Raw genomic sequence first — 14,742 nt, 5'->3', positions numbered from 1 at the left:
GAATTTTAGAATCAGGAGATAACTTATAGATTATTTAGTAGTTGTGAGTAATCAAGAAAAAAGCATGTCTTTGGCCTTTTTTGCGGGGGGAGGGGGGACAGGGTTCTCATTTTGTCCCCCAGTCTGGAGTGCAGTGGCTCAGTTTCGGCTCACTGCTGCCTTGACTTCCCAGGCTCAAGTGAGCCTCCCGCCTCAGCCTCTGGAGTAGCTGGGTCTACAGACACATACCACCATGCCTGGCCAGTTTTTTTTGTATCTTTTCTAAAGACGGGGTTTCGTCATGTTGCCCAGGCCGGTCTTGCACTGCTGGGTTCAAGTAATTCACCTGCCTCTACCTCTCGAAGTGCTGGGATTACAGGTGTGAGCCAGCATGCCCAGTCCATATGGTAAGGGTTGGCATGGTGAAATTAATTCATAGGGAAAAGGTACCCAGAAAAATGACTCTCATAATATGCTCTGAATATAATGTATTTTCTCTCGGCCATATCTTATTATCATTATTTATTTATTTTCTTTTGTTCAGTCTCCATAAAGACACTAAAAAATTGCCCATGCTGAGTACATTTCAAGTCATCATGGTGAGATATTGGGAAGGTTTCAATGAGCAGTAATCACACATTAGATACACCTCACTGACTATGATACTGCCACGGGGCAGAGGTCGGGAGGCCACATCTTTAGGAAAGACATTTACATGGAGGATTTGCATCAAGAAAATAATTTGCTTTATTTTCTGAGGGTTCTGACTCTGGGAATGCTTTATGTAACTGTTGTGACACTTTGGAAGAAAATATGATTCAGTAGCAACAGATTTTTTTTAAATGTGACTATTATTGCTGTCTAGCTAAATGTGTGTATGAGTGTGTGCATGTGTATTTTAAGTTTACCATGCTACGTTATCATGGCCATAGTAAGCAGTGTGATGATCATAAGAAATTGACAATGGACAGTGATGCTCATGATAGCTGAAGGTATAAAACAGCAATGCCAGTGGGATATTTATTACTTTTTAAAAGGTGTTTAGAGTAAAAGAATCAGTAGTGGAAATAACTTATCCACCTAAAAATTCACTCTATTCATTTTACTTAGGTTAGATATTTTCTGATCACTTAAAAAACATCTTAAATAAATTACTTTCACTTGGCATGAAATTTTCTTTCAGTCAGTGGTTTACATTTATTCTATTTTTGCTGTTGATTCCTTCTTATATCTCATAGTTTCTGTCTGAGAATACTTCTCTCTGAAATACATCCTTTAGATTTTTTTTAAGGTGGTGAGCTCTTTTTAGTTTTTGTCTGATATTCTGTCCTAATTCTGGTATGATATTTTATTTTTACTATTTTTAAAATTTTAACATTTCTTTTAAAATTTCAATAGGTTTTCTTACCACCTGGAGGAACAGGTCATGTTTGGTTACATGAATAAGTTCTTTAGTGTCATTTCTGAGATTTTGGTGCATCCGTCACCCGGGCAGTGTACACTGCATCTGATGTGTAGTCTTTTATGCCTTGCCTCATCCCACCCTTTCCTCTGAGTCCCCAAAGTCCATTATATCATTCTTAGGACTTGATAAGAAATTTAAAGACATTGAGTGAATGAATTTAAAATGTATGCAACCTCGTCTTCACACGTTGGCAGTATTTCCTGTTTTGGTAGCTTCTCTGGTCATTTTCCCCTGTGGCCATCTTTAATAATGAGTCATACTCACTGTAATAGAAATAATATCCATAAGCAAGAAAATCATTTATGGATTCTGCCAAATACATGAATTCACTGACACAGAAAAGGAAAATGGAACTATGACATGATTTTCACATTGGTAGACTCACACATAGAACACTAGGCAACCTTTTTTTCCCCTAATAGCTCCTTGCTTTTAAAATTACTTTATCTCCTTTCTATGTTGAGGAAAATGCGTCTTTGCTCATGACTTTCCACTACTATGTAATGTCACATCCTGAGTTTACTCACACCCTAGCTAAACTTTCAGTCTGATTTTTTTTTCTTTTTCCTCTCTCACTAGGGTATACTCTGATAGTTTTAATAAGAATATCTTTGAGACAAATCTCAACTTCTTTTTTTTTTTTGAGACAGAGTCTCCCTCTGTCACCTAGGCTGGAGTGCAGTGGTACGATCTCTGCTCACTGCAGCCTCTGCCTCCTGGGCTCAAGTGATTCTCCTGCCTCAGCCTCCTGAGTAGCTGGGATTACAGGCACACGCCACCAAGCCCGGGTCATTTTTGTATTTTTAGTAGAGACAGGATTTCACCATGTTAACCAGGCTGGTCTCAAACTCCTGACCTCAAGTCATCCACCCGCCTCGGCCTCCCAAAGTGCTGGGATTACAGGCATAAGCCACTGAGCCTGGCCAAATCTCAACTTTTCTGAATATTATTTTCTGTGCAAGTCTAGTCAATTGACTTTGAAAACTTAAAAAGATATTTCAGGAGAAATGAACAGCTTTGTATTTTGCACATCATTTCTGAGGAAGTTTTGATTCAGTACACCTTACATCTGATTCTTTGACTTTTGTTTTAGGTCAGGTCAGATATAGCATATTTAGAAAAGATTGTTATATAACTTTACCTACTAAATTAACCATGTGAAAATTCCCTTTCTAAGAACAAGATAATGAGGCCCTAAATCAAGTTCTGTGCAGAATTTAGGTATAGAAAATTAAATCATTTTTAGCACCCAGAGTTTTCTTTTAACACACTGGCACTTCAACTGACTTCACCAATTAAAAAAAATTGTCAGTGTTTAGAAAATTGCCATTTGACACATCTGTGGTCTATTAAATAATGATTAATGTACAAAAAAACACAAACAAAATTTGTGGTTAAGTCATGACGGCACTAGTTATTTTTATCAGCATAAGTTTTCATACTTGTGAGAGCATAATGAGAATCTTCTCATTAGCCTGGTATGTTATTACGCTATTCTCAGAGGTACCTAGGGGTGGGTGGCCAGCAGATGATGTAACCTTTCAGTTAGGGAAAAGCAGTGCTCCTGGATATATATGGCAACCTCATTTTAGAAAGTGTTCTTTTTCTAAGAAGTTTAAAGAAAGGATAACTGCAGTTTCTTTCTCTGGATCATAGCATGCCACGTTAATACTCTTAAACCATAAATGTGTTTGAAGAATTAACTAAGCCACAAATATTTTATGGATTAAAGCTTTATTGGCAACATTTTCTCTATAACTTAAATTTGCTTTTGATGGTACTTATGATAAGTTTAGCAATTAAAGAATCTTAATTGGTGTTTGGCTTAATTTTTTTTTTTTTGCAACAGGGTTTCACTCTGTTGCCCAAGCTGGAGTGCAATGGCTTGATCTTGGCTCACTGTAACGTCTGCCTCCCAGGCTCAAGACATCCTCTTGCCTCAGTCTCCCGAATAGCTGGGACTACAAGCATGAGCCACCGTGTCTGGCCAATTTTAAAATTTCATGTAGAGACGGGGTTTTGCTATGTAGCCCAGACTGGTCTCCAACTCCTGGGCTCAAGCAGTCCTCCCACCTAGGCCTTCCAAAGTTCTGGGATTACAGTTGTGAGCCGCCGCCTCTGGCCTGCTTGAATTTTTAAAAACACCAAAAGTCACTTATGGTCTAATAGTTCTATCCATTTCAGACTGAATTCACACCATCAAATCTGCCCATATATATTTGTCTGTGTTCTTAGCCATGATTCAATAAGCACCTCCCGAGTTTTCAGGCACTATACTTCCTGTCGGTGGTCCAAAGATAAAGAAAAGCTGGGCCTGCTCGCAGGGACCCTCCCAGTCTAGATGAGGGAGAGGCCTGTGTCAGCTCTGTGGTAACAGCCTGTGTTAAATTCTATAGGAGGATAAGGGAACACGTAGGTAAAGTGGAGAGACACCATCGCTCTCAGGGATTGACGAAGGGAGCAAAACTGCCGTGAGACTTCAATGGCTGAACAAAAGTATCAAAAAGAGCCACTTCTGACTGGATTTTTTTTTTTTTTTTTGAGGCGGAGTCTCGCTCTGCTGCCCGGGCTGGAGTGCAGTGGCCGGATCTCAGCTCACTGCAAGCTCCGCCTCCCGGGTTCCCGCCATTCTCCTGCCTCAGCCTCCCGAGTAGCTGGGACCACAGGCGCCGCCACCTCGCCCGGCTAGTTTTTGTATTTTTTAGTAGAGACGGGGTTTCACCCTGTTAGCCAGGATGGTGTCGATCTCCTGACCTCGTGATCCGCCCGTCTCGGCCTCCCAAAGTGCTGGGATGACAGGCTTGAGCCACCGCGCCCGGCCGGAATTTTTTGTTTTTTAATTTTGAAATATCAATTTGAAAATTGCTTCTAGATTCAGAAGAAGACCAATCCCACAAGTTGGGACTTAAGATTAAATAAATGTAAGGAATGCTGCATTCTCCACTTCCTTCTTAGAGATTCACTGGGCGCATTAACAGATTAAAGGCTCAGAAAAACTGCATTAAATAAACCTGTTAATATTAACACGCTGTTTTTTTTTTAAAATATACATGACTATGGAATATCCCTATTACAATCTCTTCTGCAGCATGTTTTAGGAAAAGAATCAGAGTTTTCTTTAAGATAAGACAGTTATGAGGCATAGGGATAAGATAGGGAGAAATGTGAGGCTGGGGCCCATATAGAGAGATATAAATGAGACAAGATTTCATCAATAACAAATGTCTATTTTGAAATTAATATTTATTTTAAAATTATGGAATTTTTTGATGCCCTTGTGAAACGGGACAGGCTCCCTTGCCGGAAGGGCGTGCGAAGTGGGTGTGGCTTGTTTCTTCGGAAGGGCGTGCGAAGTGGGTGTGGCTTGTTTCTTCGGAAGGGCGTGCGAAGTGGGTGTGGCTTGTTCAGTGGCGGCTGCTCAGACCTCTAGGGGAGCGCACAGATGGGCAGGCTGCAGGGCTGACCCCTCGGCAGTGTCTGCGGGTGAGTGTTTACAGCTGAAGCCCCAGTGGGCGTGTGTTGCATTGTGCTCTTTTAGTTTTGCTCTTTTAGTTTAGCCGTCTGTAGGTGGCTTATGTTACTCAGCTCAATCAGACCCCCTCCTTATCCCGAGGACAGAGGGCTTTCTGTATCCTGAAGTTCTTGCCTTGGTATACCATAAGAATTGGATTACACGTGGGCTTGGAGAATGAGTGCAAGGTTTGATTGAGTGGAAGTCGCTGTCAGCAGATGGGGGAACCAGAAGAGAAATGGTTTTCCCCTGGAGTCAGGCCGCTTGGTGGCCGGGGTCTCCCTCAGCGGCCCCAGCCAAATTCCACGTTGTTCTGCTGGTCAGTGGCCTGCCTGCAGGTACCTGTCGGTGCTTTCCTCTCTAAGTCCAGCCACCTGTGTGCTCCTCTCAACATCCAGCCGCTTCTGTGTCTGCCTTGCTAGGGTCTTGGCTTTTTATAGGCACAGGATGGGGGGTGTGGCAGGCCAGGGTGGTCTTGGGAAATGAAACGTTTGGACTGGAGATCCCTGTCCTCACCTAGGTGTGTGGAGGTGGAGCCCTAGCTGGGGACCACACCCTCTTCTACCCAGTATTTCCCCTGTCCCTATTATTTAAAGGGACCTTCCCTTCCCTTCCCAGCGTCTCCCTTCCATATCACTTGCTTTAAACACTTACACAGAAATGAAATTTTCGTTTAATTTGAACCAGCAGAATACAGTTCATAACAATGTATTCTTGAAAGCTGCTAAGAGAATAGATTTAAAATGTTCTCACCATAAAAAAGATAAGTATGTGAAGTAATGTTTATGTTAATAAGCTCAAATTAGCCATTCCACAATGTATATGTATTTAAAGACAACATGCCATACATCATAAATATATACCATTTTAATTTGTTAATTTAAAATACTGCTTGCAAAAAAAATTGAACCAGGAAATTCAACTTTTGTGAAAGTTTTTCATAATGTATAAGACCATCATGGGCCGGGCGCGGTGGCTCAAGCCTGTAATCCCAGCACTTTGGGAGGCCGAGGCGGGCGGATCATGAGGTCAGGAGATCGAGACCATCCTGGCTAACACGGTGAAACCCCGTTTCTACTAAAAATACAAAAACTAGCTGGGCGAGGTGGCGGCACCTGTAGTCCCAGCTACTCGGGAGGCTGAGGCAGGAGAATGGCGTAAACCCGGGAGGTGGAGCTTGCAGTGAGCTGAGATCTGGCCACTGCACTCCAGTCCGGGCAACAAAGCAAAACTACACCTCAAAAAAAAAAAACACACAAAAAAAAAAAAAAATAAAAATACAGACCATCATGAAGCCAGGTGCAGTGGCTCACACCTGTACTCCCAGCACTTTGGGAGGCTGAGGTGGGAGGATTGCTTGATCCCAGAAGTTCAAGACCAGCCTGGGCAACATGCTGAGACCCTGTCTATAAGAAAAAAAAAAATTTAAATAAAGACCGTCCTAAGAGATTCTTTAAAAGGTATGTGCTGATTCTCTTCACTAATGTGCAGTCTGAAAGAACTATGCAATCTCTTTTTTTAAGATCCTGGCAAAATACAGCCATTTTAGTTATATTTATTGCTGTCAGTTTTTTTAGACAGTTATAGCTGTGAATAACATCAGTGGACAAAATCCATTTGCTGTCTGTGGCTGGAAATGCTACAGTTTTTGAAAGCTAGAATTACTTGGGAGTGGCCATTCAAATGTGTCATGAAGGAGATAATAACCTCACTCTTCCCCCTTAAAATCTGGCCCATACAAAATGCCAAAACGCTTATATTATGTTCAAATGAAGTCTGATTTTGTACCAGTTTCTGAAATTGGAAAAGGGATGGTATATTGCAAAATTTACATAAACCATCTCATTCTCGGTGAGATGAAACATTTGTAGTAAACATTAAGAACTCTGTCACTCTCATGCTTTCATTTTCCAAGAATTCAACACAAATTTTGGAGTAACATATCCTAGATACTCACAGAGATCTCTTTTCCTTTAGCTTACAGAAATATTTTTTTGTGTTTCTCAAAACTTTGAATTGCAGGTGACTGCAATATCAAGTCCACATTCCTCTCCAAAACACAGAAAATGTTTTTATATGGAACACTAACACTAAAAATAGGAAAGCTGTTTTGGCTTATAACTACAGAAAATTGTAACATTTAAGGAGAGGAGATCAAGTTTAATTGCTATGTTGTTAGCTAAAGTCTTACTTTGCTTCTATAAATATGTTATATTTAACCTATAAGGATCTGTTTTTATATGTCTTTAAATGAATTAAAAATATGGTTTAAATGAATTAAAAAAATGGAATGAATTTTTTCTCATTTTGCATCATTTGATGTTAAACATTTCTTTTTTACATTATTCATCGTCTGTTTCAGTTCTTAGCTTTCTCAAGAAGGAGTCTCTTTGCTCTTTTTTTTTGAGATAGGGTTTTACTCTGTCACCGAGGCTGGAGTACAGTGGCGTGATTAAGGCTCACTTCAGCCTTGACCTCCTGGCTCAAGTGATCTTCCCACTTCGGCCTCCCAAGTAGCTTGGACCACAGGCGTACACCACCATACCTGGCTAATTTTTCTGTTTTTTGTAGAGACAAGGTTTCACCATGTTGCCCAGACTGGGAGTTTCTCTATTCTTTACATGTCCTTTAGTTATTTATATATAGTTAATTTCTTACCAAGTTTTCTTTTTGTATACTTTTTAAATTTATTATATTTTAATTATACAAGGTTGTGATGAGAAATTTGTTTTGTCATAGCTTTGGGCATATTTATCCCCCTTTTTCATTTCCTAACCAATTAGAATGGATTCCTCTTTCTCTGTAGAATAACTACTTACAGATTGTTAATAAAGATTTCCAATAGTCTCTGGAATATTGCATGCCCATAATTTCCGTCTTTAATGAATACCACTTTTCACACTCCATAAGAATTATTGGAGGTAATAGACTAAAAATCATCTCTACATGTAATTTTTTAAATCCTTCAACAAGAAGTGGCCAGGTGAAGGACACATTCTTTATAGGGGGCCTTCCCCTTATGCAGGGAGCAGAGATCTAAAATGGATTAGTATTGGAGAAATACACGTTTGTCCCTTGAGGCCGTTTGAAAAATAGTGGTAGATGGATGTCAAATTTGGATGTGAGGAAATAAAAATTTAGCTAAAATAATTGATTTTGGAAGTCAGAGCAGCCTACATATTTGGGTCAATAAAATGCTGCACTGAGCAAAGCTCTACCTCCTACCTGTTTAATATCTGTGTGGGAGGGAAAATTTGGACTCCGCAGAAAACAAGCCCAACAAGAATTAAAGAGCCAAATATTTAAATATTGTGTGATTCATTTTCTCGGAGTAACCCCACTAGGCTGTGAACGTGTCTTAATGCACACATATCAACCAAAGTCCTCACGGGTCAGCTTGCCTCAGACAAAGCTGACTCAGGGAAGCATAAGCAGCAGTGTTGAGATAGATTCTAACTCATTTGTCTCTTCATACACTAGGGGCTATTATAACATGTTAGTAAAAAAATTAACAGCCATAAGAAAACAAAGAAATAAATGGTCAGTATGCCAACAATTTAAGCATCTGTCAATATTGCAAACAAAATCAAAGTGCTGTTTCATAAAAAAGTTTTTCAGAAATATTACCGATACTGTTTTGATATAAAACAATCTTTCATGCTTACTAAAACTTAATTTAAGCCATTTTAGAAGCCAACATTTTAATGAAAAATATTCTTTTGAATAATTTCATGTCAAATCAATGATTCCATAATTTTTAACGCAGACTTCTTTTTATGTTAGATTGCTTAGGAACCAAATAAGATGTTTTGGGGAATTTCATGTCTAGGAGAATAGTGGCATTTGGGTCAAGTGTGGTGGCTCACACCTCTAATCCCAAAACTTTGGGAGGCCAAGGCAGGTAGATCGCTTTAGCCCAGGAGTTTGAGACCAGACTGGGCAACATGACTAAACACCACCTCTACAAAAAATAAAATAAAATAAAAATTAGCTAGTGGCGTGTGCCTATACTCCCAGCTACTTTGGAAGCTAAGGTGGAAGGATCACTTGAGCTTGGGAGGTCTAGGCTGCAGTGAGCCATGATCATACCAATGCACTCCAGCCTGGGTGACAGAGTGAGACTCTGTCTCAAGGAAAATGAAAAAAGAATAGTGACATTCCACATGTCTGATAAACTATAACTCTGTTTATTTTCACAAAAAATTAAAAATACTTTTGGCCAGGCACTGAGGCTCATGCCTGTAACTTCAACTTTTTGGAGGCTAGCGGAGGAGGATTGTTTGAGCCCAGGAGTTCAAGACAAGCGTAGGCAACAGAGCAAGACCCTGTCTCTACAAAAAATTAAAAAATTAGCCAGACGGGGTGGTGTGTGCCTGTAGTCCTAGCTACTTGGGAGTTGGAGGTGGGAGGATCACTTGAGCCTGGGAGGCTGAGGCTGCAGTGAGTCATGGTCACACCACTGTACTTCAGCCTGGGCGACAGCCAGAGCAAGACCCTGTCTCAAAAAAAAAAAAAAAAAAAAAAAAAAAAAAAAAAAAAAAAAAAAAAAATCTATATTTTTGGCATGCTAAATGATATGGTTTTGTTTGTCTCTGTGTTCCTACCCAAATCTCATCTCAAATTGTAATCCTCATAATCCCCAAGTCTTTTTTTTTTTTTTCTTAAAAAATGTTTATTTGGAAAAGTCAGCCTCTTACACAAGGTTTTGTATCTATGCTTTTAACTCTGTCAATTACAGTGGTATTTTAAATGCATTGAATATAATTCATTGAATATCTATATCTTTCTGCCTCGATTTAAGTGATATTAGGTTAAAAAAATATTTACAGTTTTCATTCTGGTCCACCTTCCCTCCTTATCCTTATACTGAATCAATTTCTCTAATTTTCAGGTAAGTGAAAGGGGTCACGAAATTTCTAGGTTTGTGTGGAGAGTAAGAATGCATCCAACAGTTCAACAACGATTTTCTGTAAGGCCTTCTCTGAAAAAAGAGAAAGAATTACTTATTAAAACTAAGCACATTTAGCAACTTCTTTCCCAATCCTATCTTTATTCGTTTGTCTAGTGCCAAATTTTTCTGGCCCTTTTTAATTTGCCAACATTAAAAAATAAAATTAAAAACAAACAAACAAACACCAAACACACACATATCTTATGCATAGTACTAAGCCAGAAGCAGATATAAATGGGACCACTGTGAATCAAAGGAGAAAAATTCCAGGAAAAAAAATTCCAATAGCTTCACAGTTTAACTGAGGTTTTGGAGAAACTTAAATGAATTCAGCTGATGTCTGAAATATCTGTGTACATTTAATTAGATGTGTTGTATTTACCAAGGAGGCACAAATACATAGTTTTGTAGATTTTAATACTAACTTTTCCAGTGAGAAAAATAATACCAGGTGATTTCAAAAAGGGCAGTGATCGATAAACACTCAAAATGCATCTTTGAACAGGGGAGCAAAAATAGCTAATTTAATGAAAACAAACCTTAAGCACTGCACTTGGCTTCTAATAAGCATCCCAAGAAAAGGTACCTGAGAGGGGTTGACAAGTACACTGTGTCTAGAACAGCCAAGATGTTCCCAAAGTTTTATGTTTTGAATTTCCTAAATATGTAGCTAGCAGAAATATATGCCAGAAATCTACTGATGCCAGGAAAATATTTTTGTCAGCATTTTATAAAATCTCTAATTTTCAACCAATATTTCTGTCCATAAATCTTCCAGTGAAAATGTCTGAAATATATTACATGTAACAATGAAGCAAGCAAGATTAATTTTAAATTTTGGATTTGCCTCAAACAAGTTAGTTGTTATTTTTCCTTTTAACACAACACTCGAAATAGATGAATTCAGCAAAAATGGTTTAAGAAGTTAAGGCTCTCTAGAGTTCTAATGACTAAAACTTAAGGCACATATTATAATCTTTATGACACTATTAAAAGCGAAGATTAAAACAAAACAAAACAAAACCTACTTCTTTCCCGCATCCTTTGCTACCAATCACTCCCTCCTCAAAGCATATGTCATTTTAAATTCAGGCTAATGGTAAGGAGTCAAACAAAAATCCCACCAATGAACAACTGGTATGATTTCCACACAAATGTCTACTATTTGCATTGAGCACCACTAGTAGATTACAGGCCAGTAGAATATTTTCAGATATCCTGGGTCATCAACTGCTCAATTTACCCTTCAGCCCCATGGATTCAGACTGGACTGTCCTCCTCCTTGGACCCTTCTTCTGTGTCTTTCTGGTCCAGAGATTCTGCTGCTTTGGTAACTTCCTTTGGCTTTCCAGCAACACCTATACTGGTCTCTTCCTCTTTACTTTCCTTTCTCTGCTCGTTTGCTTTCTGTTCTTTTGCCAAAAGTCGATAATTGATGCCCATGCCAATGAAGAGATAGATACCGGAAATAATCAGGACGACGCCACATGTCCAGTATGTGTATTTGTAGTCTCCATATATGTCATTGAGCCGACCTAAAAGTGGTGGCCCCAGGAGGACAGGACAGCATTCCACAGTGGTCACCAATCCCACAGCGCTGGAGAACCTCTGGGGTCCAACAAGGTCCATCAGCGTTTCAAACAATACGGCGCTGAGCCACCCAAAGGCAAATCCAAAGAATCCCGCATAGACACAGAATCCAACATAGGTAGTGGATAAAGGTGCTAGCATATGACACACTCCATTTGCAACAATAGAAGCCGCAAAGAAATACTGAATTCGAGGTCTTATTGGCTTTGTGTTGGCTACAAGTCCCATAGATGGTCTGGCTACCATGTCAACAAAAGCCAGAATGGAAAGAAGGAAGGCAGACTTCTCACTAGAATAATGCTGACTCTTCCCGTAACCACTAAGAAACCCTAAAGGTGCAAAGAGTCCAAAAAACATGATCACATTTCCAGAGAGGTATGGCAAAAAGCCTCTGTGGGTGAACAGGGTTAAGTACAGGAACTGATTGTTTGGAAGACTGATCGTTTCTCCCGTTTAGGGTGTCTTCCAATAAGATCCGTATTTGCATCATGCAGATCTTTTTTTACACCAGATTTTCCAGCTTTCTGAAGGGATGCTTTAGACTTATCTTTCCCTGCCTTGGTTGGTTTGGGCCCGATTGGTCGCATGAGGGCTCCAGCGACACAGCAGTTTAGTAGCAAGCCTCCAAGAATTAGAAAGCTTCCTCTCCATCCAAAGATACCAAAGAAAACCTGATTGAGGGGGGCCAGAGTACAGAGGAACACAGGGCTGCCTGCCATGGCCAGTCCGTTGGCCAATGGTCTCCTTTTGTAGAAATACTTGCCAATCATGGTCAGAGCTGGATTCAAGTTGAAGGCAAGCCCAAGACCTCCAACGAATCCAATACAGAAGTATAGTTCCTGTAGAGTGTTACAGGAAGAAGCTGCAATCAAGCCACAGCCTGACAAGCAGCCACCAATAATCATGACTATACGACTTCCATATTTATTCACCAGGATACTGCTGATAGGACCTCCACCATACATGACAGCCAACATTATGGAGGATATCCACGACACTTCACTGGTGGTGGCATGGAATATACTTTCAATCTCTTTGAAGAAGACAGTAATAGATTTGGGAAATGCATAAGAGAAGCCGATGGAAATGAAAGCTCCAATGACCACTGCCCAGCCCCCGCCTCCATCTGGGGGGGTGTATCCAACTGGACCTCCAACTGCTGGTGGCATTTTAAGTGTAGATAAATTCTAAAACACAGGTCACACACAAATATCGTTATAAGCGCGGATCGCACCGCCGAGCGTGTGCGTGACGTGGTGGCGTGGGCTGGAGTTCCACGGGGCCCAGGGTCCGACTCCCGTCCTTCGCTCGCTGCCTCGTTTACTTGTTCCAGCCCCTACGCAGCCAGCCAGTCACGTAGCAGCTCACCACTTTTCAATCCCCAAGTCTCGAGGGAGACACCAAGTGGGAGGTGATTGGATCATAGGTGTTCTCGTGCCAGTGAGTTCTCACGAGATCTGATGGTTTTTTTTTTTTTTTTCTTTGAGACGGAGTCTCGCTATCACCCAGGCTGCAGTGCAGTGGCCGGATCTCAGCTCACTGCAAGCTCCGCCTCCCGGGTTCCCGCCATTCTCCTGCCTCAGCCTCCCGAGTAGCTGGGACTACAGGCGCCGCCACCTCGCCCGGCTAGTTTTTTGTAGCTTTTAGTAGAGACGGGGTTTCACCGTGTTAGCCAGGATGGTCTCGATCTGCTGACCTCGTGATCCGCCCCTCTCAGCCTCCCAAAGTGCTGGGATTACAGGCTTGAGCCACCGCGCCCGGCCTGATGGTTTTATAAGGCAGTTTTTCCTGCTCTTGCTCATTTTTCTCTTTTTTTTTTTTTTTTTTTTTTTTTTTTTTTTTTTTTTTTTTTTTTGAGACGGAGTCTTGCTCTGTCGCCCAGGCTGGAGTGCAGTGGCTGGATCTCAGCTCACTGCAACCTCCGCCTCCTGGGTTCACGCCATTCTCCTGCCTCAGCCTCCCGAGTAGCTGGGACCACAGGCGCCGGCCACCTCGCCCGGCTAATTTTTTGTATTTTTAGTAGAGACGGGGTTTCACCGTGTTAGCCAGGATGGTCTCGATCTCCTGACCTCGTGATCCGCCCGTCTCGGCCTCCCAAAGTGCTGGGATTACAGGCTTGAGCCACCGCGCCCGGCCTGCTCATTTTTCTCTTTCCTGCCACCTTGTGAAGAAGGTACTTGCTTCTCCTTCAGCCGGGATTGAAAGTTTCCTGAGGCCTCCCCAACCATGTGGAACTGTGAGTCAATTAAACCTTTTTCCTTTATAAATTACCCAGTTTCAGGTAGTATTTTTACAGCAGTGTGAGGATAGACTAATACACTAATCAAAAAGCGATCAAGGGAAGTCCAAATCAAAGAATTGTTTTAATCCCTATTACCTCAATGATTATTGACATAATTCAATTATTATTGCGTTTTCTTCTTCATTCACCTACCCACACCGTGTTTTAAAAAATATATGTGTAAAAATATTTTTAAAAATATATCTACATTATTAGGACATATAAGCCATTATTAATTGTATTTTCTTCTTTTTATTCATTAGAGTATTGATGTCCTTTTAGTCATGCTTAAAACTCATTTGCTAATAAATTCTTCAAAAACAACCCATGGGAACACCATTCTCTTACTTCTTGCATGCTGGTAACAGCTTGTAGGTATCTTTCACACATAGAAGTCAGTTTTGTAGGGTATAACATTTTTGACTCATATTTGCTTTCTCTGAATATATTTTGTTTTTACGTTATTTTATTTTATATTTATATTTTTATTTTTTTGAGATGGAGTCTGGTTCTGTCACCCAGGCTGGAGTGCAATGGCGTGATCTTGGCTCACTGCAACCTCTGCTTCCTAGGTTCAAGTGTGTTTTAACATTTTTTGAAAAAAGTGTGGTGGTGCATGTATGTAATCCCAGCTACTTGGGAGGCTGAGGCAGGAGGATTGTTTGAGGCCAGGAATTCAAAATGATTCTCCTGCCTCAGCCTCCTGAGTAGCTGGGACTGCAGGTGCATGCCACCACACCCAGCTAATTTTTGTATTCTTAGTAGAGATGGGGTTTCACCATTTTGGCCAGGATGGTTTTGATCTCTTGACCTCGTGATCAAAGTGCTGGGATTACAGGCATGAGCCACTGCGCTCGGCCTATTTTTATTTTTAAGAGATGGGGTTGCTATGCTTCCCAGGCTGGTCTCAAACTCCAGGCCTCAAGTGACCTTCTTTCCTTGGCTTCTCAAAGTGCTGGAATTGC

General features: G+C 40.7%; 1 non-coding gene and 1 pseudogene across 2 annotated transcripts; both read right to left on the bottom strand.

Annotated features, from left to right (window-relative positions):
* Positions 1 to 523: 523 nt before the first annotated feature.
* LOC111530099 lies at positions 524 to 662 on the bottom strand. Its single transcript, XR_002727711.2, has one exon. It is a non-coding gene; the product is annotated as a U4 spliceosomal RNA (small nuclear RNA).
* A 10,504-nt stretch (positions 663 to 11,166) lies between these two features.
* On the bottom strand, positions 11,167 to 12,867 carry LOC111530094 (annotated as a pseudogene). The gene has a single exon (XR_002727708.3). The product of XR_002727708.3 is annotated as a monocarboxylate transporter 1 pseudogene (transcript).
* Positions 12,868 to 14,742: the final 1,875 nt, after the last annotated feature.

Source organism: Piliocolobus tephrosceles, chromosome 5 (genome assembly GCF_002776525.5).
Source record: "Piliocolobus tephrosceles isolate RC106 chromosome 5, ASM277652v3, whole genome shotgun sequence".
Lineage (NCBI taxonomy): Eukaryota > Metazoa > Chordata > Mammalia > Primates > Cercopithecidae > Piliocolobus > Piliocolobus tephrosceles.
This window is presented reverse-complemented; position numbering and strand designations above follow the sequence as displayed.